Genomic DNA, 5522 nt, shown 5'->3' on the forward strand with positions numbered 1-5522 from the left:
AAGCAAATTGCTTCCAGTGTCAAGAATCTGTTATGAGTTTTCATGCATCTTTGTCTGTTTACATTTTTTTTATAGGGCCTTTCCTGTAGGTGCCAGTGTCAGCGTCAGATTCTAGGGCCCCGTTTCAGATGTTGTGTATGCCTGGGATATGAATGTACTTAACGAGGACTGGAGATTTTGACCATAATAAGTAGTAGCAATTTTTGAAAGGGGGTAGGGGAGCAGTCTAGTCTCCTGATAATACTTAAGAGTGACTGTTTGCCAAAACTTAGGTAAGAATTTAGCCTTTTTTTTCTCTCTTGGGAGTTTTCACTTATCTGTAGATGGAAAGAAATTGCTGCTGCTGCTTTTCAGAGATAGCAAAGAACTAAAGAAATTAACACATTAGTTGGAATACTTTTTTTGCAATACTATGCACATACCTGACTAATCAGAATCAGTAGGTACCATGTATATGTGAGGAGTCTTGAGCTCTTCAGGGACAACTATCAACATCCAGTTACTTCTCTGTCTGCACTACTCAGGAAGACAATTCTTCTGAGCTGGCAGATTAGATATGTAGCTTTTGCTTTTTGTTTCAGTGACAAAATCTTAGGAAAAGGAGGGTCCAGTAAGACTGGGTTTGTTTTTCAATAGAGTGCCTAGGCTGTGCCTGAACAAAGTGGGGGAAGAGGTGGGTGGGTGGGTGGTTACATGCCAGATTATGTGCCCAATTTTCTCCTGAATTGGAATCCCACTAGGTTACCCACTTTTTTTCGGTGCTGGATTTACTGATGAAATTCTGCTAATGGATTAAAAAGGGGAGGATTTCCAGGGAGGTTAAATGGTGCCAATATACTTAATTTATAGGTGCCTCTTTGTATATTTGGACAATGAAATATGAGGATAGAATTTTGCCCACCTTTTGGAAGATTTGGGCCTCAATCCTGCAAATAAGTCCTTAAACTTTTAACACACACACTGCTAGTTCCTTTTGCTGCCATTTGGGCTACTCCTGCATTAAAGTTTAAGAAAACACGGTAGCACTTGCTGGGATTTGGGCCTGAACGTGTAATAAAATAATAGTTCTTATTTGGTACAATAGTATGTACTAAGTTAGTAGGACATTTTATCTAGAATTCTTTTAGAATCACCTACTCTTCTAAAAGTAAGAGCCAGCTCCTTTTGAAAATACAGATATTGTATTACTGGCCAGTATCATCTTCTTTTAATGGTTAAAAAGAAAATCTCAAACTGGGTGGAACCAGTAATAAAGTCCCAATAATCTTAGTTGGGTTATTCCAGCCTACTACATTTCCCATAACAGGAAATTGTTTCATAGTTAGAAAATTAGTATTTGTCTTCCTAATCAGGAGACCACTAGAAATAGAGAGCAGAATGGTTTTCTTTTGCTAACATCACAGGTTATTTCAATTTCCGTTGTGACAATACTCGCACCTTACCAATGTTAGCAGATCCGGTATTTGTTTCACATTTCCCACCCCCAAGCCATCAGTGATAATTTTATGGAACAAATACCTCTAGTTCATCCTACAAGGCTGCCACATTGTTTGGATTCATGGGCTTTTACACAAGAAAGACCTAAGGTGCCCAGTAAAGCTCAAACTCCAGTGCAGGAAGCACTAAATTAAAATTGTGCTGTATTCTTCAGCCTGTGGGTTGTTATTTTCCTTTTAAGTTTTAAATTTTAATTGGTGTGTGTGTGTCCATTTACATTTTTTTTCTCAAATCTTCCTGAACCAAAGGTATATTAGCATAAATGCAGGCATTTCAAAAAATTCATTTTGAAGCAACAAACTACAAATTGTCAGCCTAACAACACTTTGTCTGCAGAAACTGTTAATAATTAATTTTGTAAGATCACTTATGGTATATACGTGACATGGTATACCTAGCAAAGCGCTCTGTCTTACATGGTTAAGACGGAATTTGTGCTTAAGTGCTTTGCAAAATTGGAAACCTTATCCAAACATTTTTCAGTTGAATCTAGTAAAGTTAGTTTTTATGTAAAAATATTAATATTAGTTGGTTGAACAATATTTCCCCCCTCTCAACGCTGGAAAACTGCAGCATAGCTTATCATTATAGGAGTTGGTTTATGAGAGAGAAATGTGTACATTCTGGATGACTTATTCTAATGCAGTTCATGAATTTACTATTTGTTGTTTGTGTAATTTTGAATATAGTCTTTTTATGTCACTAATTGGGAAATGAACCATTGTTTCATAAATGCTATTTTAATGTGCTTTTTAACTTAATAACTGGGAGAATGAGAATATGAATTTTTTAGGTTATTGATCAATTATTCAATTATTTCAGAATTAAATAAGGAAAGGGTGACAAAAATTTGGCCTTGCTTAAAATAAATTTTAAATATTAACCCAAGTGGGTTGGAAGCCTTTCTGAACTAAGAAGTAGGAGCAACTGGAAGAGGCCAATATTTAGGGTTTTTGTATGAAGCACATTTTAATCCTGCTGTACTGCTCAGTAGAAATGAACAGTGCGGATGCCAGCAGAGTTTATCATCATAATGAGTAATGCTGTAATACAGAGTGTATTTTTTTTTTTTGGATGAAAATCTTAATCTCTTCTTATGAAGATTAAACAAATATTTTCATGGTGTGCAAGTGAAATGTAATTTTTTTTCCAATAAAGTATTTCTTTTCCTAAATATTTTCCTTTGTAGCCTTTTTCCTTTTTTCACAAAGAACTGTTTAATTATTGAATATTTTTTTGTGTAGAAAGCTCAGTAAGAAATGCAGTTAAATGAGTCAGCCTAACTTTCACCTTTATATACATTTTTAACTAATTTTTTTCCTTGCAAGAAAGATCAAGTACTTCAAGCTCATACAAAGTTTATCAAAGCAGTGAGAGATTACTAATTACCACCTATGGGAGCAAAATACCTGAAAAGAATCACGAAGTCCTGGTATCGTAGACTTGCTGGCTGGAATTCAACACAATATTTTGGTTGATAGTAACTGGCTAATGCTAAATCCTTATGGTTCTTTAGCATTCAAATCATTCTAGCACAGAATGCTGAAGCCCCAGAAGACCGTGCTAGTGTGCATGGTACATGGTGCCACTGTGCATGGTACAGGAAAGTACTGTAAGGTATGTGACTGTGTAACTCTGGATTGAGGTTAATGAACAGGTCCCAAATTGATGGCCATGAAAGTTTCATCACACAGCCTTAGAATCATTTTGTTAGAAAAAGTGGAATCTCAGTTTGATGTAGGTAGCAAACTGCAAGATGTCATCAACCTAACATAACATTTTTGTCTGCAAAATTTATTATAAATGATAAATTGATTAATTAATTTTAGTCCATCTGTGGATGTATAGATGTTATGGTATATCGCACAAGTGCTTGATCTAGCAAGCAATACGATTGAGTATCATCTTATCCTCACAGTCACTGACACAACTGGACTTCCTAGTGCGAGAGACAGAAGAGGCATAGGAAAGAATAGGTATGCTCTCGCCCCTTGAGGTGACACCTAAGAACAATTTTCCCAACATGTATGTTCCTACAGAGTAAACTTGGTCCAATTTTTTTATCCAAACCTTTATTCAAAGGTGTAGTTTAACCTGATAAATGTCCATATCTAGTTAATATCACCCAATGTGTGGTGAAGTTAATGAATGAGTAAAGCATTCATTTGCTAAGTGTCTGAACATATTAATCACAATGAAATGGGAAGGAAAAAAAACAGTAGAGGGAACTGTTAATTCTTTATATTAAAAAAGTTCTGATTTATTTAACTTTAATGTGGTTCCACTTCTGGGTAATCTGTAACACCTTAACTGTGTTTTATTTCTTGAATGATTATTGTAGTGTTACAGCCAGTTTTCCTGACACTGGCATCACAAATTCAAAAGGAAACATCAATCAGATAAGAACGTTGCACTTCTCAGCAAGGGTCAGGGATTATATGTATATGGAAAAGATAGTTGTATATGTGATGAGTTTTATTGTTCTCTTATCTGTATACATTATAGTATTTTATCAAAATGTGATTTTGATATACCTTCATATTTCAGCTAAGTATCTTTATATGTCAGCTTAAAGATCTGGAAAACTCCCAGATGCCATGTAAGAGTCTTCAAGAAAGAAGATGGATCTGACTGGAAATTACAGAGGGATTGCCTTGCTGTCCACCACAGAACAGGGCCAGATTAAGCCTTTAGTGGGCCCTAGGAAAACTCGTGGGCCTCTACTTAATACTGTATATTTATATTACTTTTTCAGTCTATAATTATTATATGTAAAATAAGTACAACTGGGCCCCTTCTTCACCTGGCCCTAGGCATGTGCCTAGTTTGCCTGTGCATTAATTTGGTCCTGCACAGGAAACATCATTGTAAAAACCTTCCTGAACTGTCTCCTGGGGTAGGTTTAGGGCAGAGGTGGGCAGTTGTTTTTGCTGGAGGGCTGCTAACAAGTCTTGGTGAGCTGTTGAGGGCTGCAAGGGTACCCCACCCTTTGACAGGTGCCCTGCACCTGGCTGCCATCTTGGAACCAGAAGTCTGGCCCTGTAACTGACCTCTGCTCCTGGAAGTGTCTCTCCCCTTGTTCTGGAAGCATTTTTTTTTTTGAGATGGGGGCCGGTTGCCAACTTGAAACTGGAAAAAAAATCATATACTAAAAAAATCAAATATCTGCTTTAACTTGTTTTAATTTTATTTTTAAAAATATGTCCTGACGTGTGTGTGTGTGTGTGTGTGTGTGCATAGTGTATCTAGAGGTGATTGAATAAGAGCTCAAAATACAGTCTTACTCTTGTATATTGTGGGTGGGGGGTGCAGAAGGGTATGGGGTATGTGGCTGGCATGGGGAGTGTGGGGTAGTGTTAGGTGTGTGTGGGAGTATGTGGAAGCGTGTGGTGGTGGGGTGGGGGTCCTTGGAGTCCCAGGAGTGTGCGAGTCCCTGAAGCTCAATGTGGTGGCAGCGAGCAAGGAGGGCCAGCCCTGCCCAGCCCCATAGTGTGCAGCCTACAGAGGCCTATAAAATTATGAAGCATGTGGACAAAGTGACCAGGGGATTGTTATTCATCAAGTCCCAGAACTAGGGGGCACTCACTGAAATTCATAGGAGGAAGGTTTAAAACTAACAAGATAAAGTACTTTCTTACACAATGTATACTTGTGGAATTCATTGCCACAGGAGGTGGTGGAAGTGGGTAGCATAGCTAAGTTCAGAAAGGAATTGGACAAATTCATTAATAAAAGATCTATTAATATCTGTTCAACAGAACAGTTTAAGAGATTTCCTCTGGCATCTCTAAAACCATGCTGGTGGGTGCCAGGGGGTGTGGTACGGTGGGGTAACAGATAGGGGATAGATCGATCTAGAGATATCTGGTTCAATGGTCTTCCTCTAAAGCATCCACCGCTACCACTGCCAGACAAGATACTGAGCTAGGTGGACCATTAGTCTAATCCAGTGTGGCACTTCTTATGTTCTTTAAGGCATTTAGCAATCTGTCTGGGACCTAGTGTTTCAGCTCTTCATGTTGGCA

Source organism: Crocodylus porosus, unplaced genomic scaffold (assembly GCF_001723895.1).
Source record: "Crocodylus porosus isolate Cpor-Errol unplaced genomic scaffold, CroPor_comp1, whole genome shotgun sequence".
Lineage (NCBI taxonomy): Eukaryota > Metazoa > Chordata > Crocodylia > Crocodylidae > Crocodylus > Crocodylus porosus.